Here is a 23,513-nt window from a genome sequence, read left to right as displayed (position 1 = left end):
TGGTGACTTGCTCCTTTTTTAACCAGGCTTTTGTGTAAATGGAGTGTGGCATGGATCTCTGTATGCTTTTTGACTTTGAGAGAGTGTGTGTGTGCTTTTGGTCTTTAATAAGTACTTAGTTATGAAACCATGTAGCATGATGATGATATGGGTTTTACTGGCTTTTTAAAGACTCAGGAAGTTCTTGAAAATGTGGGTTGTTTCACTGATTTATGAAACCAACACTGTCTTTGCCAAAGAGGTGGTTTGGTTCTGATTTTTAATTAAATGAGAGTAGCTACAATCCTTGACTGGATCGTGGGAATGGGCAAAGCAAGATTTTATAACAGCCTTGAATTTTTTTTTTTCTTGTTTTGGTTCTTCACCATTTGGCTTAACTTTCCTTATTGCCCAGAGCATTAAGGTTGCAATGAACCTGAAAGAGGTAACTGAAGAGGGGTGAGGTGTGAGGTTCACTCTGCAAACAGCTCTCTCAAGCTGTCAAAAGTTCTACAGTCCCCAGCATCTACTTACCATTCCTGTGCTGGAGGTAACAGCCCCCTCAAACATGCCAGCAGCACTGTCTCCCTAACCCATTTTATTCAAAAATCAGGTGGGTGAAAATATTAGTGAAAACATGTACTGTTGAACCACTTCAACTAATGTGTCTTTTTTTAGACTGATAAAGGTTAAGCAAAAGTCACCTAAGCAGCCTGAGCATGAGCAGATCTGAGGCAGTATAATTTCTACCACAGGGAATCTGAGGATTTATCATGAGGATTAGGCTGAGAGTGGCAGGATATTGCACTGGCACAGCTGGAACAGAAGAGCATGTCCTTTTACTGCCTAGGAGTGGTTAAACCAATACAGTGTCTTCTCTTTTCTTAAAACTCATATTCCTGTAACTCACCTGTACACTTACTCCTAATTTCACATTATTTCTTAAGGCCACAGAGTGGTCTTCTAGCATCCAGCTCTGTAAGTGAAGGTGGTTGTGCTGCCTCTCCTTTAATGTAATTTTTTTCTTTCTTTTACCATGAGGTGTTTGTTCTTTTGCTCTTTGCTGTCCCAGGTAGGAGATTGTGGAGGCAGAGTGGTGATTTCTGCTGCCAGAGCTCACAGGTTTTGCAGTCTGTTTGAGACTTCACTGAAATATATTTTGGGTTCCAAGACAAAAGACAAGCTACTTGCAGAATTGTCCAGCTTTACTTTGTCTCCTGCTTGAAGTGCTTCTAAGCTGAATATAATGAAGATCTATTCTAAGAATTCCTAAGGGATCTCTTTACACAGGATCTGGAACTGATCCATGGGTTTCAACACTTTAACCAATGCACCGTCTAATATTGATTTCCTTCAGAACTCAAAGCAATTTGTTTTTCTTCCCTGGAGACTTTGGGTTTCTACCTTTGGCTGCAGTCCTTGAATTAATATGGAAATTGAGAACATCACTTAGGACTAGTCTCACATGCAGGCACAACGTGCAGTCCCATGGAGCCAGGTGCTCATTTGGGCACTCAGGATTCCTCAGTCTCCTCTGGCAGCTGCACAACTCACACAGCTCTTTTGTCACCCCACTCTGAGCTCCTGTCACAGGAGCAGAACACTAAGTGACTTATTTCTGATCTCTTTTTTACTTTCCCCTTTCTTTTGATCACTCTTCGTCGTGTCACTGGCGAAAAGGCCAGCACAGTTCTCTGCAGATTTTCTTGGACTGGTGAGGTAATATGGAGCTGATTACAAGCCAGAAGGCAGCTCCATGGAAAGCAGCCATCTCTCCCACCATTAATCCATAGTCACCCACAGGTGACTGTCTAGCAAGCCAAAAGTTTCAGATTTACAGCTAGAGCCTAATACCTCTCTGCTAATCAGCATTTCCAAGCTGCCAGTGAGTGTGATCATTGCCTGTGGGAGGCTTCCTTCCATCCTTGGCAGTCTCACTTGCTTTGCACCACAGAGACCTGGAGGTGAAATCCTGATGTCCCATGAGGGTGTTCCATGCTGGAATTCATGCTGTAAGCCTCAGTATGACAGAGGCCTGAGGAGCTGTGCACGTGTGGATTGAAAGGAGCACAAAGAGACACAGGGCACCACGAGAGTAGGGCCATTGCAGCAATACAGGTCAGCAAAGTCCTCCTGTTAAATGATATGTGATCTTGTGAATTTGCCACGGTGCCAGGGGAGCTGAAACAGTTCCTCTGGGACACAAAGAGACAAGGCAGGCAGGATGTAACCTGTTAGGATCATATCCAGCCTCATTTGAAGGGTAAGGTTCTTGGTGGTGTTAAATGACAATCTGTTCTGAATTTATCATGCCCATATGTCATAAGTACCAACCTGCAAAACACACCTCTCCTTTTAGATCCAAGTTTGCATCTGTTCCAAGCAAAACATGTGCCATCTCCCTGTGTATTCCTAGCAAGTCTATATTAGACAACACAGGAGTAAGCTGAAACAGGAAAAATTCCTTTTGGTATTATGGGAAAATTAATCACAAGTCACTGTCATTTTGACCTGGCTTGGCATGAATATAAAATCTCAGAAGAGAAAACATCACAAAATATTTCCCCATGGTTCCATGACGTGTGCAGGGCTACTGTAGCTCTGATATTGTCCCTCAGCAGAGACATTCTGATGCTTCAGCTGTGATTTGTCCGTCTGTGTTTGGTTGCTGCATCACACAGGTAAAGAGCATCTTTAAAATAAGGATCCCAGCTGTGAGCAATCTGTCCCTGGATACTGAGGTGCCAATAGCTGATAAGGTTTATGAGAGGTTACAGCTTCAAAGGAATTGATTTATGATTGTTTTCTACTTTTAAATATGTAGCTGGATGTCCAGTATGATCTAGAGAAGCATCTGACAGGCTTGCAGGCTTAATTTACATTGACTAAAACCAATGTTTAGGTGCTTCTATGAATCTCCCTGGCCATTTGTCTTCATCTCTAGGCAAGTAAGTGCTTTGGAAAGCTGAAAAAAACATTTAAGGCCTGATTTTCAGAATCTCACATCTCATGTGACATCAATGGCCAGAAATTTAAAATGCTCTTTTCTCAGCATCTTAACTCTTGCAAATTCTACCCATTTGCTGTCATAATTTGGTGTCTACTTTTTCACGAATTTTGAACTTGTAATCTGAAAGAAGTCAAGACATATTGCATAGAAATCTGCAATCCCAGAATATAAACCGTCTAATACCAGTATTTACAATTAAATGAAGATTTTTTTTTTTTTACTGCTACAGTGATGCAGAAAAAAAGCCCTCTAAAATGAAATTCTGCCCTAAATAAATCTTGTTGGTGCTTTGTTTGCTTAGTCTACTAATTTTCCGTATCAAATACACTCTCTTTACATCTTAAAATATCTTTTATGAAGACAGAATTGTCAGGGAAAAAAATCAAACACTATTTCATATGTTATTGTCAAGAACAAAGCTTCTGAGGGTTGGACTCTTCAGACTTCCTATGCCAACCCTGTGCCTTCAGGGAGACCTTCAAAGGGAGGCAATGAAAATGTAGTGACTCTTCTGTTGTACAAAGCAGTAATGTAAACAAATTTTCATCTTCTTAGATGCATCAGTTCCAGGAGGAATGGGAGAGCAAAAGTTTACTTGCAGCATCTTAGTGAGCAGCAATGTCAGACAGCAGCCTTGTTGAACAGGGAGGTGCCATGAGAGCTCATCAGAACCAGCCTATCTTAAAGAGTTGAAATAACTGTGTTTTATTGAATATTCAGAAGAGATTTGAATTTCCAAATATTTTTCTAAGGGATCTTTCTGCTGAGCTGGCACTGAAATTCCAAGTTGCAGAACTGAGGAAATGTTTTAAGATCCAATTACAATGAAAAAAGAAAGCTAATTATGTCCTACAGAAATGCTGACACCAGCACAAACCCAGCCATGTTCCCAAGTGCTGCCTTTCTTAATAATGTTCTTTTTTACACTTTTTGAGGTCATGCATGACAAATTTTTTGCTGGCATGAATATTAATGTCTTTTAAGAGTTCCTTCTCTTTTCCCATCATCCCTTCTTCCTGTTAGCAAGTCAATATGAATCAAAATTAGGCCAAAATGATTTTGATGGTAAAACCTGAGCTGTGTCATAATTAAAATGATATTGCTGAACTGTGCTTTGATTATTCTGCCATCTTACTGAGAGTGGCTGAAATGTGCTGCACCATTTCATCCATCTGCTTCCCAAAGCACAAGCCTCCCTAGCAGGAGAGATGGAGAGAAGCTACGAGCTCCTCGTTGTTTCACAGGGCTATAGTTAGGGCTGCAAGCTCCTATTTTTGGACACTTCAGTGACTACTGTGAGAGTTTGTGTGATAAGGAAGGGAAAATTCACATCTTCCCAAATTAGCAGCCTCCATGCACCCATTTTCCTGCTCTTTGTCCCATTTTGCACCAGACCAGCTGCCCCTGCGAGGGTACAAAGAAGGTGACAGCTGAGTGCAGCCAGTGTGACATGAGTGTGACATGTTGTAGAGTCTAAATGGCTCCTCACAAGAGTTTCAGGGTGTCTAGGAGCATTAGGGCTATAGTCTGGCCTGCAATTTATTTTGTCTGTTTTGCCAGAATTTCATTGGTTCTCTGATGTTTCTCTAAAACTAGGATCAATACTTTAAAACCACTCAGTACAGTCAGAAATATTTTTGGGACAACTTCATAATTCAATAGAAAGTAAGGAAATACTTGGGAAATTTAAAAATTTTCATATATTCAAACGCCAAGATTAGATTTTAATTTCACAGCAATTTGATTTCATTTTAATGGGATTCCAGGATATTTTAAAAATCAGTAAGGACCTAGAAATGGCTTCTTATTAGATGATAAGCACATATTAATGTGACTTGATAGAGTATAAGATTTCCTAATTCAAAATAACCCAAATGCAATTTAAGCTCAATTATACATGAATACGACTCAAGGAATGTAGAGTTTAAAATTTTTCAATAAATTATGTATAAAATTGAGCCATTTCACCACGTTGATGTCACAAACGCAACATGCCAAGCACACCACGTTAAGAAAAATTGTGGATGAATGTAGAAAACACAAAGTATAATGAATTCCAACTGCTTTTAGACTCACATTTTTTCTGCCTGATTAAAATTTAACTGAAATAAATTAAAAATACTGGGAAAAAAATTGTCCAGCAACTTGAAACCTCTTCCTAAGCTTTGTGAACTTGCTGAAGTTTTCTTCCTGTAGTTGTGTTGACTTCAAAAAGATCAGAGCTGTAAGTTTTTCAAGCAGTTAAATGACAGATATGGAATTTTATAATGGCAGAAAAATGGAATTCTTGTGAAGCTATGAGTAGGAAAAGGTGGAGAATATAGAGAGAGATTTTGTGCTCCTGGTAGAGCACCAAACACTCGGGAGGATGCCCAGGCAGGAATAATGATGGGCTGGAAGGAGCAGCGTCAGGCCAGCTCCTCTTGCAGCAGCCCAGGTGTGTCCCCAGCCCTGCTCACACTCTCCAGGACCCCTTCCCACCCAGCCCAGCCTCTTGCAGTGAGATTTAGCTCTTGGTAATTCAAAATCAACACTGGTGACATCTCTTTTAATAGGTGGGCCCAGTCAGCTCTCCCTTCCTCCCTTATCAAGCAGGAGCATTCCAGGGGTTTGTGGTGCTCACTCCACCTGAGAGAAGGAAAAAGCTTTGTGGCAGAAACAAAACCACCCGCAGTGAGGACGAGCTGCAGCCTAATTAAACTTAACTGTCCCCAGGTGCTTTCTTGAGAATAGTTGCTCAAAATTACCTAAACTAATCCACATTCTTAAAACCCCCTGAGGTTTTGTTTTTCCTCTCGTTTATTAGGATTCTTCTACCTCTCTCCTTCCCATGATTGTGATAATGTTGCCTTTGGTTTATGCTGAGGAACCAGCAAGCAAAATTTGCCTACTCATCATTAAGGCTGAAATGCTCATCTTCAGACAGCTCTCAGCCTGAGGAATGTTTTCATCCCTTGCCCACTAAGATAATCACAGAGCTCTCCATCTGATAGCACAAGGAAATTGCAAGCTAAACTCCCTATTAGAAGTTTCTGAGAATAACCAGAGTTAGGCAGTGAAAACAAAAAGTTCCCACTGACTGTTACAGTAGATTCAAAGACCCAGAAAGAAAATGAAAAAAACTTTCTTGTTAATGAGAAAATATAACTGTCTATTTATATAACTCCTTTTTTCATTCTAGAGAACCTCATCAGTTTGGGCTTGACCTTCTCTTTCTCCCTATTTGTTCACCACTTACATATTTTCTGTGCCATGTCTCACAGTTAAGGGGACTGCAAAAGCAGAATTAGGCCCCTTCTAAGTGAGTAGAAATCTAACTATAAACGAGTAATAATCTAGCACTTAGAAAAAGCCTTTAAGAGGGCAAAAGATCACCGCAGTGTTGTATAATGTCTGTCACAGCTGAGCTCAGGACAAGAGGAGGAGAGCCCAAATGGGAAAGGGAGAATTTAGGGGCATAGATAAAATGAAATAAGAAAAATGTTGGCTGTGCTGACATTTTAATATCAGCACATAATAAGAGCTCACTGGAAATTCTCAGGAAGAATTTGTTTCCTTTGGAAAATGCTGATAATGTCAACATCAAAACCTTTGGCTGGACTGTGTTCTATGGCACTGCCCTCCCCAGAAATGAGACTGCTCACATCCTGCATTGCCCAGGCCAGAGCTCACCTCTTGCCCAGCTGTGGCTTTTTCCCTGAATTTCAGGCATGGAACAAAGATCCATTCTGATGCCAGAACACAGAATTATTCACACCTCCCTTTTTCAAGCCACTGTTAAAATCCAGCTTGGGTGCTCACATGCCCATCTCACCCCATCACCACGTTATCCTGTGCCATGTGGGCACATCCACATGATTCCCCACCTTGTCCCATGTGCTCCAAGGAGCTCTGTGCTCTTGGGAACAAACAGAATTGGCCTGCCACTGCAGAGCTGCTGGCCTGGAGAGTTTCGTAGAGATGGGCCAAAAAGCTGCTTCTCAGTTATTGAGAAGTTGAAGAGATTTTTCTCCCAATTTAGTAATAATAATATTAATGTTTACCTTCACAGGAAATGTTGAAATTTATATTTCCATTAAGAACTCATTGTTTGCTTGTTTGTTTGTTTATTTTAAAAGAATAAATGATTATTTTCTGCAAGAATTATTTCTTTGGTCTAATACCACAAAATTGAGCCTCTGTTTTTCTAACAAGCAAGTCTTCAGAATTTCAGTCTTTCCAGAAATTCAGAGGCCTTGACCACGTGTGTGTTTTATTTAGATTCAGGAGCAGATTATGGGTTTTATGAAGCCTGATTGATACATATACTTGGCCCTTACCCTCGTGTTTAATTTCATCAGTATTCCATTCATTTTCCCATGGCTTTAATGAACATATCATTTATGGCCCTATTTTTATCACAGAATTGCTCTGGTCTAATTTAATAATGAGTTTCATCTAAGGTGGTTAAACTATTGCAGAAAAACTCAGGCTTTCTTTTAGTTCAATTTGAGTGGTTTATTTTCTTTCATTTTATTTGAAATTGTTAGAAGTATTTTAATCTAGTTGACAACAAGCTACTCTTTTCAGTAAATAACAGGGTATTAAATCTTTTGCTTTGCTGTAATTACACTGGTTGCGAATCTGTTTATCTTATATGACTGCTGCTTTCTCATATAATCATCCTTTGTACTCCAAAAATGTAAAGAAACTTATAGATTCTCTTGCTTCTAATGATCCATTTGAGAACACTTGGCAATGGAAAATAAAACAGCTGTAAAAAATCTATTTTATCTGCTTGGCTGCCAATTTTCTGTTAAGGTGAACCTGAGCAGTCATGTAAAGGATGGTTTGTTCAATTTCAAATATATACAACAGTGGCCTTCTGGACCTTTTCCTAAATAATACAAGATGTGTTCCTAGGCATTGTATTCTGCCCTTGAAATGTGTGTTTGTACAAAGAGGGAAACTTCTGCTCACAAAAGCAAAGCCTGGCACCATCTGCATTAGCAGTCACTCTCCAGCCTTTGCTGTAGCCCTCTGATGCAGCTCCTCCTTGTGCTCCTACAGCCTCAGGGTTTGGCAATTGAGAACATGCAGGAGAAGTAAAGTGGGAGCAGTTGTGGCTATGGACACCCCTGAACCCATCCAGTTTGCTCTTACAGAATGAACAGTTTGTAGGAAAAGTGGAAATGAGAGACAGAAAGAGGATAAACACAGACTTATACATCCAATGAGCTAGAGGAGATTATTTTCCTATTTCTCAGCTGAATAGAGCTGAATCCCACTAAATTCAGTTTTTGCTTTGTGGAAATCTCTGCGTACTTTGATCAAAACCACAGGAAACCACCTAAAAGAATACAACTCTTTCTCAGTACCCCCTGATATTTTGACCGGCTTTGATCTCTGAGGCAGCTGTTACATGAAAACTTAAAGAAATGTGTAGTTAATAGCAAGGGAGCCAAAACTGTGAAACTCTGAAGAGTTAAGAAAGAATTTTTGATAACAAAAAGGACTATAACTTCATCTCTTCAAGACAAACACTAATATTTACCAGTTTTATATAACATACCTGGCACATTAGGTTCTACCTAGCTCAGGAGGATAAATTTCTGTGGCAATGCCAGATGCTCATTTTGGGAACCTGAATTCCATTTTCAGGTTATTAATTGATCTGAAGATCAGTATTTTTTTTTTAAATTCTTCAACACATCAAGGTGATGCAAAGTTTTGAAATCTGCTCTTTTCGCTGATATTTCTGACCCACTGGAGGGTTTTAGGCAAGTGATTTCACCTCTGTGTACCTTAATTTCCTAATCTAGATATTAAGGATCATCATACTTCTGTATATTACTTTGAGACCTAATGATTGCAAGTGTTGTACAAAGACAGTACTTATTTTTAAGCAATATTTTTATTTTTCTACAACACCTCCACCTTGTTAATTAAAACAGTTTGGTTTTATTTCAAAGTGCTAAGAGACTTAAACAGGGCAGTTTGTGGACATATGAGGTTCACATTTTTGTTATGTAATTATTTTTTCTATGGATTTATAATTATCTTTGTGGATTTCCTACATAGAAAATCTTCCTGAAAAATTCAGGGCTCTAACCTCCCTTAGGCTGTAATATTTTTTTATTTCTCTGTGCAACAGGTTGGATCTTGGCCATCTAATGGTATTCTTAGAAGCCTGTTTTAATAATTTCAGAGTGTTGATGATAGTTCTAATATTTTTAGAGATGCAAACTATCAAAAGGCAGATATTAAAGTACCTAAAGAAAAAAACATATTCTATGTTTTCAGCAGACAATTCTAGCTCTGAGTCAGGTAAGATTTCCTCTGTTTCTCTTCACAGTCAGTAGAGAGGAAGATTTTGCCTGCAATTAGATCTGAGGAGCTGGACTCCTGTTAAGAGTTTGCTCATCATCAAGAGAGGTGAGTTCTTGTTGTTGGCATCTTTGCTCTTCCCAGCTGGGGCCCGGCACTAACAAGATGTTGTGGAGGTGAGCAGTGCCCTGGTGACACGAGAGGGAGCAGGAGCAGCAGCAGGGGTGTCCCAGGTAACCCTCCCCAGCCTGAGGCTGCGCTGATCAATCAGCGCGCACCTGGGAGCCAGCAGCCAGGAGAGTTTGGCTCTTCATCCCTCTCTGATGATCTCCCCCCTGCCTCAGGGCTGGCAAGTTTGAGTTTTGACCTCATTAGATACGTGACTCAAAGCATTGAAGCGTTGGAGCCCAGGCACACGAGCAATTAATAGCAGATTTACAAATGTCACCGGCTGGTGGCCTCATTGTTGTGGCACACAAAAGGCTATTCTGAACTCTGGATTCCTTAAGGCATAAAATCAATGAGTAAAATGGCTTAAAAAATATGAGCCCATAGAGCTTTATGTCCCTGTGGTTCTTGCCAGAGTAAAATGCATTAGGTCCCTGGGGAACTGTGGGAATCACACTAATTTTCCCAAGAAAAGAAAATTTGAAAGCCCTCAGCAAGAACTCAGGAAATGGCACTTTGCATTTGATGCTTGGCCACAATAAAAATATTTATTCAGTGGAATAACTGTAAGAGAACATTTTAAGAGCTTTTCTTTTTCATTTTTCCACCCAAAATTATGTCAAACAGAGGCCTGTCAACCACCTGAAATACACATTACAAAAGCATATCCAGAAAGTACAAGGAAACAATTCTTTGAGACATGGGAATCTTCTGAGTTGGATTTTTTTTTGTGTGTTTCCATTGTGACATTTGGAAGTTCAGGTATGCCATTAATGGTTTGTGAGGGTGAACTGGTCAGTGACTGACAAATGGCTCCTGAATTTGCTGCTCCAGGAAACAGCAGGCAAAGGGAAGCAGCAGAGTCTGTCAAGAGTTCAGCTGTTTGATCTGCTGCCTGGTAAAATCTCCAGGTTCTATGCCCTGCTCTAACCTGTTTCTTATTACTTGCGGTTGAAGCTATTTTTGAGTCAGTCAGCAATCAAATATTGGGCTTTTTTCTACAGATCTAATTAAAACAATACTGGTACAGGATCAAGTTATGTTTTCTCCTTGGAAAAGTGTTTGCCTGAGATGAAACAGGGGTAATGTGGAGGCTACAGTGTGGTACATTTCAGCCCTAATTTGCCACCTAATACCAGACTCCTGAGATTAGCTTTTCTCAAATGATGATTTTGCTCTAAGCCACAGGCCTCAAATCCAGCAATGAGCTGAAATTGCTGCTGGCTGAAAAAGTTATAACTGATACAGATACCCACTGAAACTGGATTTTAGAGAGAACATTCAGTTTATACAGAAAGGAACACCAAATTACACCTCATTAGTCATGGGAGCAGTTTCATGTCAATGTTTTGAAATAAATATGATTGTGAGCTAATGCATCTGGGCTGAAATCACTGCTGTCCAAATTGCTGTGACTTCAGTAGTGTTTGCTATCATCAGATTCTGACCTTCCTATATCAGTATTATCAGAAAAGTTGTGGAAATTGATGTAGTTTTTGGAATCTATGGGGATTTCAGCATGTTTTGAGGAGGTCCCAGAACACTGCAAAACACATTTAGAGATAGATCACAAGAGAATGCAGAGGCCATTCCTTAACAAAATATCCCTATTCAACATATCCTCGATCCAGAGGCTTACAGATTACATTCTCATATATCCTGATCTCTCCAGATTTCTTTTGTCTTGTGTGTGATGAATTCTGTAGGTTCTTTTGTTACATCTGACACAGAAGAGAGTCCCAGCCAGGAAAGACCTTCCCATGCCCAGCTGTCATGATGGGCACATCTACACCCCATGAAGAAATGTAGAGCAGTGAAACTTCTCTAACACAATGTTCCTGAACTAATGAGCCTGCCTGGGAAGCTGGTGCTCTTCAGTAGCTCAGATCTGGCACCTCACCAAAGTGGTTTGGTGCTGTCTGTGTCTCAGTGCTGTGTGCCCTGAGTGTCCAGTGCTGGTCACAGTGATGGGTGCTCCTCACACAGCACCAGCTGCCATGGAGAGCTGCCTGCAGGATTGCTGGGTAAAAGCCATATCAAAATTGAAGGAAATATCCTAGATAAGTATTGAAGGGAGGATCCTAAATTGTGTCACAGCCCATACAGAGCCATGGGGCAGGTGTTCCAGGGGCTGGGTGACAGGAACCAGCCACAGGTGTCACCCAGTGTGGTCACAGGGCAGCTCTGTGCCCCAGCTCTGTGTGAGCTGTGGGCTGGGATTGCTGTGCAGCATCACCTGGAGGCACAGCACAGGAGAGCACCACTCATTTTTCTTCCCCAGTGTTTGGCAAAAACAAATAATAGCTGGAAATAAAATGGTTAGCACAGGTTTATTACCTTCGAGGGAAACAAATCACAAAAGGGTAAATTGAAATTAACTGGGTTGAACACAAGGTAAATCAATAGGATTATACCAGGTTACAAAAATGGAGGACTTTCTTCTATTCTGTAACCTTTTGTGAGGACAAGTTGGAGGAAAAACACAAGAATGGAGAGAGGAGATTCTGAGCTCTAGATAAATAGCAGTGACCAGATGTTTTTAGCAGGTGCTGTAAGCCCTAAACAGTGGGATTTTTCTACATGGAGCCTTATATGTCTAAATCCAAGAAAGGACTTAGACTAAGGCCAGGTGGGTGCAGGTGGCCATGGGCACTGCTTCCAAAGCTCAGTGGCATCTCAATTGCTCTGCTGGGAATATGGAAGGAAAATTTCTTCTCAACAGACAGCTCATCTAAAAATAACTCCCTTAAACAGATTTTCAGGCTTCTTTTTATATGTCGATATTAAGTGGAAGTGGTTTAGGACTACTGAGACAAATTTTTGTAATGGGAATTTGTATTTTAAGTTGAATTAAACTGGGGAAAATTCCCTCTAAATTATTTTTCCTCTATTTTTAATTCTCATTTTGAATTCTAACTTCTTGATTTCAGGTCACCATCCAGGGCAGTTTATGTCATGTCTTCACAGTGCATTATAGCATTGAGTACAGCTCCAAGACCTACTGCTGCAAGCAGCAGTTGCTGCAGTATCTACTCTGTTACTAAAAACTCATTGAAATATGAACTATGAAATGATGACTATGAAACATGAAATTGTCATCTGTGCAGTGAATCATACTAATTTTCATAAATACATCTGTTCATATAGACACCAGAATTGCAGATGTTTCCTTTCCTGAAATAAGATTCAACTCCTATGATACCTTCTAATGTTGCCAAACAGTTGTTTGTTTCCTGAAGCTAATGGTGAGTCTAGAGTAACATCAAGTTGCAGTTTGGTAAATGGTGAATGCTGGGTTAGAGTAAGGTGATTAATTGTACAGCAGAGATCACTTGTAGCTCCTGGGAAAATACAGTTACTAAGAGCAAAGACAAAGAAGTAAATCCCATGTTAATGAAACCTCCCACATGTGCTTTGGATGCACTCTGGATGAGTTAGGGGAACAGTATAGAAAGAAACTGGGAAGCAAATAGTGTCTTTCTTGGAGGTCTTAGAATCTTGATGAAATACAAAAAAAAAAGAAATTCGACCTGGAAAAATGCCAATTCATCTCAAGGAAAGACGTTCCTGTTGTACATACTGTGAGGGGCACATCTGGGAAGGAGGAACATGAAGGACTGAGAAATTGGATGGAATTTGGCCTGTGCCCATGCAGCATGAACAAGGAGACATTGGTCATCTCCATTTAACACTGGCAGAAAAGTACATGTGTTTTTAGGTATCTCATTACAACAAACAAATTGAAGGTTATTCAGTATAGGGCAGAAATAAGTACAGAGGGACTTTTGTATAGACAAAAAGGGAAGATTGGAATGGATCAATATTTATAGGCTGGTGAAAAGAAGGTTAAGTGGCTGAGAACAAAGAACTTGCCAACAGTCTACAAATGGGATAAGAGCAAGAAATAAGAGGAATTCTTTAGACTGTTCTAAGGCAGAAAGGATGAAGAAATTAAAATTTAAGTTGAACACCAAGATAAGACCTCTGATACAGAAATGAACTTGTAAAAGTCTCATAGGGAAGTATTTGAACCTCACTGCTTGAAGACTTGGACACAGTCTAGACTAAATATATTTCTGGGAATAATTCATTTCCATTAGTATCAGGACATGACCTTCTCACCAACCCTATTAATCTACATTGTGTAAGTGCCTTATGAGGCAGCAGCAGGGACTGGGCTGGCAATGCTTGGCTGGGGACAATAAACTCCAAACAAGTGCAGCTCAGACCCATGGCAGGGCCTGGGACAGGTCCCATCTATCAGCTGAGTCCATATAGATCTACATTAAGTGAGTATCCCCCAAAGACTTTGAAAGTCATAAGTCATTTGTATTAGAATAGGATCTACAGTAATTAACTTCTTTACCTATAATAACTCCAAAGTGAAATGAGATTTTAAAAATAATGTCTGTCTTTCCTGTTTGGGAGTTTGCAGATTTTGGCTTTCCTTCTGGATTGACTTTTTGATAACTCCATGACTTTCTGTTCTGGTCCTTAGGGATTTTCCTCATGGGAGCACCAAGTGTCTCACTGTCTTTTCCTGGGCTTCAGACAAAGCTCCTGACTGTCATTTTCTCATTCCTCTTTTGCCATGTGTGCCAGTGGGACCATCTTCACCAAACAGGCTCAGTTGCTTCCTTGGGAAGGAGCAGTCTCCCCGTGGGCTAGATGGGTCTGTTGAACTTGGAAACTCTTTTAAGGAATATTCTCAGACTGAAAATGCCCAAATCAAACATTTACTGCTCGTTGCAACCTCCCATAGTACTCATATCCCACCTCTAGTTCAGGCAGGTTCAGATAAAATTAAAAGCCTCCAGACTGGTATCATATGTGAAAGTAGCTGTGACCTCAAATCACAGATAATGCAGATAAAAAATACTAAAAGCTGCACCTGGCACTGACATCTCTGTTGGAAGTCACAGTTAGATGTGTCACCTAAAGATGAATCAAATACAGATTTTCCACAGGAACCTTTGCAACCTAGGAAAAAACATAATGCATGTGGGGGGAGGTTTTTGATGTTTGTGTTCATATGCTGAGACTACATTGCATGTTCACGTTCACATTATTATTAAATTTAGTAAATAACAGTCTATGCAATTATATTCAGAATCATTTGGAATGAGCAGCACAGAGCTGCACAAAAAGAGCACCATCTTCCTGTTGGTTTTGTGTTCTAGGACAGTGGAAGAGACCATTTTCATAGACAGCATCTTTTTAGTTTTCCAGTATGTTTTGCCCTGTAGAAATACCCTCTGGTGTGTTTTGTTGGGGATTTTTTAAATGTCACTGTGGGAGGACAGTGTGTGCCTGGGAGAAAATAATGACTCTTAAGATGATTAACATGTTATTAAACTCTGGGATAATCGCTGTCCTGTCAAGTGTCAGCTCGTGCATTTCCTCAGCCCCATGTGACAGTGCTGGACTGCTCATTGCTTTCTTTGATCTAACGAGAGTACTTTTCATGATCAGCTGCTGAATGTGACCCCTGTGGAACTGCAAACAGCATAAAGAAAACAAAAGTGGGTAAACAATACTAAGTCACCCCAAAAAATAATACAGTTTTTGTACCAGTCGAAGTAAGCCTAAGCTGACTCCTCATGTGGCAACGTATGGGTGGGACTGGTAACAGTGAACAGCTGGGGCATAACAAAGTGTGAACTTTGCAAGAAATACGGATAATTCTGCTTCTCAGACTGGCTGATGAGTCACAGACAAGCACCTGCATGATGAAATGGACCTGTGCCATCTGCTACAAGTGCTTTTGCATTGGCCAAAGGGCTAAGCCCGAGTTTATGCCAGGGCCTTGAGTACATGTCCTAATGGAGTTGAGCTGGATGAGTTCATGGCCTGAGCTTGAGATCAGCTTCACTGCCAATAACTACTGTGAAGAAAACTAGAAGTGAGGGCCTGCCCCTGCTCTCCCTAGGTAGTTGCTGATAAGTTGAGGGTTTAATATCATTTCCCCCATGATATTCTGCAGCTCTATTGCAGTTGTGTCTGCACTGAGCTCTGGCCTCCAGACTTGAGTCTAGACCCAAACCCACTGGCTGCGTGTCCAGCTGGAGCTGTCTCATCACTGAGGGCCCACTGGGCAACTTCTGACCCTGATCCCTGCTCCCAGCCCTGATCCTGACGCTCCTGTCCTGCTCACCTTCTCTTCCACTCACAGGTGGCTTTTTCTGCTCTTGCTTTGTCACTGATCTGGTTTTATGCACCTGAGTAACTGTGTTAACTCTGCTTGGTTTGGGGCTTCTAAATAAAACAAGTGGAGGGATGTAATAATTGCTTTGCAAGGTCCATCATGTTGCATGGTCAACAACTGAAATAAATCTTGTAAGTGATGGTGTATTTTACCCCAACAGAGGAGTGAGACCAAAGGCAGATAAAGATACCCTGTGAAGAGGTACACTCAAACTACAGCTCACCTGCTGAGTGACTTTGATTTCTACCACCCTACTGCTGCCTCTTTTCGGCTGTGAGAGCCACTGTACAAAAGAACAGTAGCTTTCTCCACTGAAAAATTCATTTGTTTTGTTTTTTGGGTTTTGCCAGGGAGCCAGCATTTAATCACTGATGTGTCATGCTGCTAAGCTGTGTGACAGCTTGATGCACCGAGGGACGCTCCCCACTGAAAATGTAAACAATTTATGCTGTGTATTTTTCCACCTAAAGAATCTACAGATTTTTGCTAATAATGGTTTTCTTTTTTCCTGTTACAAAGCAGTGTCTGCATTATTTGCAATTACAGAAGAAGTTTCTGTATTTCCATTCTGGTATCAGTGAAGCTGAACAACTCTTGTACTCTTATCTTACTTTATAATACAATTTTTTTCCAGTGATCATTATTGTAAAGTACAAAGCAATAATATGTTTACTTTGAAAAAAAAAAAAAAAAGGATTAGTATATCAGACTAGTCAGGCTGTTGCTTTCCCCTTTTCTTTTTGGCTTCTAACACAGCTATTAGAGACCAAAATGACTGTTTCATCTCTCAGCTGTGTGAGTGCAATTTCTGAAGTTGAATACAGAGGGTTATGGTCCATTTTAGGTACAGCAAGAACTATTGCTCAGAGCCTGCCATTACATCTCAAAGTTCCACAGCAGCTCTTGTTATGTTTTGATACATTCATTTGGTCTTACCGAAAATATTGTGTATCCTGCTCTACTTCTCCCTATCCTTTCCCTGTCATGTATCCTCCCTTTACACGCTGCTGGTAGAGTGGGGGTTTTTTTGACAGCACTTTGCTGTGACTGGTTTGTCAAAGACTCTCTATAGTTCCTGACCACCTGATCCTGTAAATTATCCTTACAAGAAGGCACTTCTAGCTCTGGGTAGGGAAGGCTTTTCCTTTTATCTTGGCACTCAATGCCAAAATAACCCTCACAGTCTGGGGAAAATCCCTTCCCCTTCTGAAATTTCCAAACCTCTTCTGGATTGCAGGAGCCAGAACTCTCTTTGGATACTGAAATTCATTTAAATTCATCAGTTTTGAAGAAAAACTGTTCCTCATATTTTTCAGATGTACTTTGTGATCACTCCTAACACAAGGCAGGTTTTTCCATCTTTAAAGAAGTGAAGTGCTAATTTTACATTATGAGATTACAAACCAGGTTAGAGAGGTGGAAAAAAAAAATACCAGGCTGCATTGAGGACCTGAGAATTATCAGTTTTCCTGGCTGCCACTAGAATGTCTCAGAGGCACAATGTCTCAGGTGCGGGGGAGTGGGCAACCAGGCACTTCAACCACATCAGCCTGAAGTGTTACTTTTCAGGACCAACCTTTTCCTGGGCTATTAACCTTCTGCTTAAACTTTAAATTGCACGAATGCTATCTGGTGCTACCCAAGCTTTACAGCGTTTTTGAAAGCGCTACATCATTTCCTTGCAGCTTCTCCACTAAGGAAACATTGTATTGGAGCTTGGATTAACCCTCACTGTCAGTGAAGATACAGATTAGAGCTCGAGTAGCCTGAATTGTGCTTGCGAGGGTTTTGTTGATGCCTTTTTACAGAGAGTATGTTGACATTTCGTACAGATGGAAAAATCTGGATTTCTTTCTCCCACTTACTGCTCTCCTACGCACGTACACACAGTCTCCCATGTATATATTTACCAGCTGTAGGAGGATCAGATCATCACAATTACAAGAGGGGAGTTTTAGACACCAGTGGTTTAGATTTGTATGTTTATTTCTCACTCCCAATCAAATCAGCACAGAGCTACATCTGTAATTAGTTGCAACAGCAAACAATTCCATTTGCATATATAAAAAGTTAATTTCTGCTATGCTAATTATCATCCATTCTTAGGCCAGAATCACAAAGGTATTTAGATGCCCTACTTATGTTTTTTCCTTAGGTACATGCTGTGCTTTTAGCTGCCAATATCTTTAAAAACACAATTTGGTATCAGTGTCGTAAAATGTGCTACAAAAGGGAGGTGCATGGAATGCATAACTTGTATTTCAGTTGTCTCTGCATTTGATTTGGGACACAGTATTGAAGGTTGTGGTTTCTGGTTTGGTTTGGGGTTTTTTGTAAGAAAGCAGTTCTGGCCTTTGCTGTACTTTTGGCAGAGGTCCCTTTCTCCTGCTCTAAGTCACGGTCATTACCTGCACACATACACATCTTTATTTCACTGTGGTATTTATTTTTTTTCACATTTCAAGCTACCTCCTCCCATTTCTGCTTTAGATTTTCATCTGTTTCAGAGCCTCTATTCCCTGTGATTATATATTTTGTTCAACTGCCTTAATAAGACAAGAATCAAGAGGAAATCAACAGCTGTATATTTCCTATATTCCAGAAGCTCCAGCCAAACCATGTCTGGACTTTGACACTTGATTGCTCTGATTAAATCTTAATTATAGACAGCAGGGAAAGCAAAGAAAGTTTAGTTACCAATTTCTGTCTTTCATGCTTGACCTGAAGCCTGCTGAAGTCAGTGGGAGTCCACAAAGTCTCCTTCCAAAATCCCTCAGAGGCACAAAACTGCCCATTAAAACAGTGGCAGTTGTTTTTGCCTCAGCCTTTGTAGTTTCTTCACTGGGCCAAAAGGCAGACTGGAAGACCAGGCAACAGGTTTTACTTACAGTTTTAAAAAGTTTTATGATAGAAACAGGAAGCTTCTAATAATAAATTACAAACCTAAAGATAATTATTAAATTCAGAGCAGATTTTTTTCCCATGTCTTGTTAATTTACTTGCAAATAAGTTCAGCTTTCTGGATTTAACACTGTGAGGAATTCACCAAATGTTTAAACAAACAAATATCATATCCATACATCAGTTTGGCATTCCACTGTTCCATCTGGCCTCTGCTTTTGGTTGATAGGAAAAATAAACCTGATTTGTTGAGAGACTAATGAATATCTACTTATGGCTGTTACTTACTGGAATTATATCAAACAGATAATTCTGTAATTAACTTCTCTTTCTGTTTCTAGAAGTATTCCTTAATCACTGTATCTCCAAAAAATTCTTATTGAGATAAAAATTAATTGGAAATCATATCACACCAATTCAGCTTATCATTTTTAATGAGAGATACACCTGCTAAAGACAAAAATAATTTTGGTACATTTTATTTGTTTTCAAGGTATGCTCATGCATTAAATTGGAGCAAACATGAATATAATTAATCTGTATTGTGAATTTGTATTGCCAACTGTTTAGCTCTTCATAAGTTAATTAAAGCAGTTTCAACTTTCTAGTTTTAGTGTAGTTTAAATAGTGGAAAATTTAAAAGAAATTAGGAGGCTGCTAATTAGTTTGTGACCATGGTTACATGCCTGGTTCATTGTAAGCCATTGAAAAAACAACTTCTGATTTTTGTACATTGCTATTTAGGCAGTATTTATTGCACATGTTGCACAAATTGAATGTTAGAGCAACTGACCATGAGATACATAAATAAGTAGCTTGTTTTACCTGAAATAGAACTCCAGCTGGTTTAGATCTTCAAAATACTTTTAGGGACTCCTTTGGACAACTTTTGAAAGTTCATGCATGGTATATGACAGTTATAAAGATGCAAATTTCTGGGAAAATAATTTTATACCGAAAATGTGAATATTGCTCTACTACAAATGAGAAACTCAATAACTAAGAGAAGTTGCATGCTTACAGATCTCCTTGGAGTGCTTGCAGCCTTGAGATCAAACATCCACACTGTATTTTGCTACATCCTGGAAATGTAATTTTTGAGCTCTAAGTAGTGATCTATCTGCTGACAGGAAACTTTTGATGCTGCTTTAAGGTGCAATCACTCTAAATCTGGAAAACCAGGATGATTCTCCCTTGCTATAAAGCAGGAGATACTGCCAGTCTGTGGAGTGTTAGAAGCTGGAAAATCCATAAAACCTCACAAAAACCTGTCTGCTCAGCATACCTGCTGCTGAGCCCCCATGTATCACAGGAATTTGCTCTGCAGGCAGGATTTCTAGATGTATTGCAAGCTGTACAGGTGGGTGTGTACATATTGTCTGTGTCATGATTGCTGCTAAGTTGCCTGACTGGGGTTCCTGCCAAATAAGCAAACTCTCATTCAACACAGTCTGTTTTTCATATTTAGGGTAAAAAAATGTCAAGGGCGATGTTTCCTCCAGTAACCTTTTCAATTTCACCTGGAACCTCTAAGTTCTTGTCACTGCTTGCAGGCACAGAACGCTGCACTGGTGCACAAGCTGAACTCCCAGCGTACAAAGGCTCAGCAGTGCCACTGCCTGCAGCCTGACAGAAATCCACAGGACTCCCAGGGGGGTCTCCACTGACATTTCTGAACCATTATTCCTGTTGGACTCCAGCAGGCTCTAACTGTCGATTCAGAGCCCAGGCAGTTCCCACAGTCTGTATATTTATAACATGCAGCTGACTATTCTTTGTCTACATCTTTCTAGAAATCTGAGAAGTGCAAAGGTCCTTGACACCAAAAACAGGTGCTGAGCACACTCCAGGTAAGTTTATACCACTGAAAGTGTACTCTCTTACAGACCATGCCAAAGCTGGACTGAACAATGAACTCATTACAAAAGGAAATGCTTGAACGGCCATGGCTTGGGTTGCTCCATCACTCAGAGTTTGGGGTTGTCTCCACATTTCCTCCATCATATTTGGTGATCATACCTGCAGATATCTTGTTTTCCTCACAGTAGGTCTATTAAATGGCTAACAGTTATTCTGTGCTGAAGGTCCCTTCATCAGTCTTGAGCTAAAATAATGTCTTGGATATTGGACAGTCTCTTTGCTGCTTCATAAATTAGCAAGTCTAGGCAGCAGGACTGCTTTTGGCAGAATTTTCTATAAGTATAACACAGCTGGAAGTACAACTCTTCATGTTCCTTCTCATTACTACTATTAGCTTCCTCTTTCTTAGCCCAAAGGACATATTTAGTTGAATATTTCACTCCTCTTTGCAAGAGGCTAAAATTTATCTTCAAAGATGTCCAAAATTTACAGAGAATAATACTTTGACATGTATGATCTTGGAGAATCTAATCTTTTTGTCAGTGATAAAATGTGGATCTGGGCTCTGGCACAAAATTCTTTCCTGCAATGAGATTTTCTTGTAAGCTTCACCAGTGATATTGGATACTTGGAAACATTTGAAAAGCAGCTTGACCTTGTTGCATTCAAGCTGTGCTCACTGGATTTAGATGAAAATCTGCTTAGTATTTCATATACCCCCTTTGAAGTTCTATCATGCCTGTTTGGGGTTGTTCGGGGGCAATATCACTGCAAGTTTGACCCTGGGTCCAAAGCCAGGGGGGTGTAAATTCATCATATTTTTACTGTGGGAGCTAAAGGCTGCAGGATGGATTTTGTGAGCTGCCTTTCAGCATGCACCGACCTGAGCTGTCAGAAATCTACACCGAGCGTGCTCAGACACGTCTGGTTTCAAAGTATCCGCATGTTCCTCCTCCAGCAGGGTGAGATGTTGACTTGTATCACTTTCTCCTGCAGAATCAGGACACTCCTGCCCACCCTGTGGTTTAGTCAGCAGATGGGATCAGGCACTACTCATCCAGGCAGTTCCTAAATCAATGGAACAGAGGATTAACAGCATATGGAGCATGCCCCATCCTCAGGCCTGGCATCTCCTGAGCAGTGTATATAGCCCTGGCTTAATTCCAAACTCTTCCATTTATCATTATTCCTGTCTGAACTGTGGTGGATGCTATTCTCTTTTATCAAAAGCATTTCCTATTGGGCAACTGAAGCAAAGTAAGCAAAGAATGAAAAGCAGGAAACTTCCACCACTGAAAATGCAATTGATTTTATTCAAATAAGAAAATATCTGTAAGAAGAATCTGCTGTTGTAGGTGGTTGTGCTTTCACAGCGATTTTTGGCTGCTGTTTTAGGTCCAGAAATTGTAACACACTGGAAGTCTACTCATAATGTCTAATTTCTTGTACACTGTGTGCATGTGTATCTGCATATGAGGCTGGGGAATTGCTTACACAAGCAGAGTTCATGCTTCAAACAACTTTTTTTTTTTAGCTCTTGTATTTGCTAGGCAACACCAATTAACTCTTACTCAAACTACCATTCCCTCAAACAAAACTGCTGCTATTTGCAGTTGTGCCACACTGCTCAGGACACTGCCACAAAACTCATCCAGGAAAGGCTCCTGTTTGCGCTGCATCCATCCTTCCTCATCCACCCTTCCCATGTCAACCTGTGGCTAACCACTGTAATGTCTAGAAATTTCCATCTGGTGTATATAGTGTTTCCCCACCATGGTAACCAGCAATCTAAGAGCACACCTGGTTTCAAACGGATCAGGAAGACTCTAAATCAAAATCTTGGCAGCTGTTTGGTACATAGTAAGTGTTGCGTCTCCTTTATCTTCTTTTATATTAAAACAGGGGGATGTGAAATGCAACTAAAATATAAATTTGTCCTTCCAGTGTCTTCCCCAAGTCTGCTACACCAGTGATATCCCTACTGGCTTTGAACTGAGCTTCTGAGACCAGAGTCTTTGATATGATCCTTGCCCTCTCAGCCATGCTGCTTCCTAGAGGAGTCCGTGTCCCTGATCTGCTGACAGCCAGATTGCTACTTTTTTTTCAGCATTGTACTGAGGGGAGAAGTGACATTATGTTGTTTGCAGTGGGTTTTCTCCCACACCCACCTCCCTTTTTACAATTAATTATTAAACGCGATGCCAGGGACAAATTATTCTTGGGAGCTGAAAAACTGCGATCCTTCTAATAGGCTTGGATTATTTCCAGCTGGTTTTAAGCACCTTTCTCCATTAGCTGGAGAGGTGATTAGCATGAAGAGCCTCCTGAGTGAAGTGTCTTTTTAGCATCCAAAGTTAGCTCTGGGGAGCAGGGCGGCTGCCCTGGCGCCAGGCCCGCGGCAGCAGCTTGGTTGTGCCCTCAGCCCATCGCCTTCTGCCGCGGGAATCGCCCGTATTCCCTGTTTCAGTAAAGCCAGGATGAGGGAATCGACGTATTCTCTCCTTCCAGGATGTGTCACCTGTGGGCTGTGCCACGGGACCTTGGCCAGGGACAGCGCAAGGAGCAGGGATTAAGAACACTGCAGAGCTGAGCCCCAGCCCTGCACTGCTGCGCTGGCTCATGCTCTCTCCTTTAGTCACAGAATCACGGAACCAGCTGGGTTGGAAAAGATTTCTGAGGTTATCAAGTCCAACCTGTGGCCCAACACCATCTTGTCAATTAGACCATGGAACCAACCACCACGTCCAAACTTTCTGAAAACACCTCCAGGAACAGCGACTCCAGCACCTCCCTGGACAGCTCGTTCTGATGTCTAATCATCCTTTCTTATAAAGAAATTCTGCCAAGTCTCCAACCTACACCTCCCCTGGAGCAGTTTGAGGCCGTTTCCCCTTGTCCTGTGGCTGGTTTCCCGGGAGCAGAGCCTCACCTGCCCCCTCCTGTCAGGGAGCTGCAGAGTGACAATGTCCCCCCTGAGCCTCCTTTCCTCCAGCTGAGCTCCAGCAGCTCCCTCAGCAGCTCCTCACTGCACTGTGTCCCAGCCCCTTCCCCAGCGCCGCTGGCTTTCCCTGCGCTCCGCTGCCG

General features: G+C 40.9%; 1 protein-coding gene across 1 annotated transcript in view; it reads left to right on the top strand.

The window, feature by feature from the left end:
- Positions 1 to 23,513, top strand: part of TTC14 (tetratricopeptide repeat domain 14) — a 76,004-nt gene that overhangs the window by 42,936 nt on the left and 9,555 nt on the right. The gene's annotated exons all lie outside the window — the stretch shown is intronic.

The sequence above is a fragment of the Geospiza fortis genome, unplaced genomic scaffold (genome assembly GCF_000277835.1).
Source record: "Geospiza fortis unplaced genomic scaffold, GeoFor_1.0 scaffold172, whole genome shotgun sequence".
In the NCBI taxonomy this organism is placed as follows: Eukaryota; Metazoa; Chordata; class Aves; order Passeriformes; family Thraupidae; genus Geospiza; species Geospiza fortis.
The sequence above is the reverse complement of the archived record's forward strand: the minus strand, read 5'-3'. Positions and strand labels throughout refer to the sequence as shown.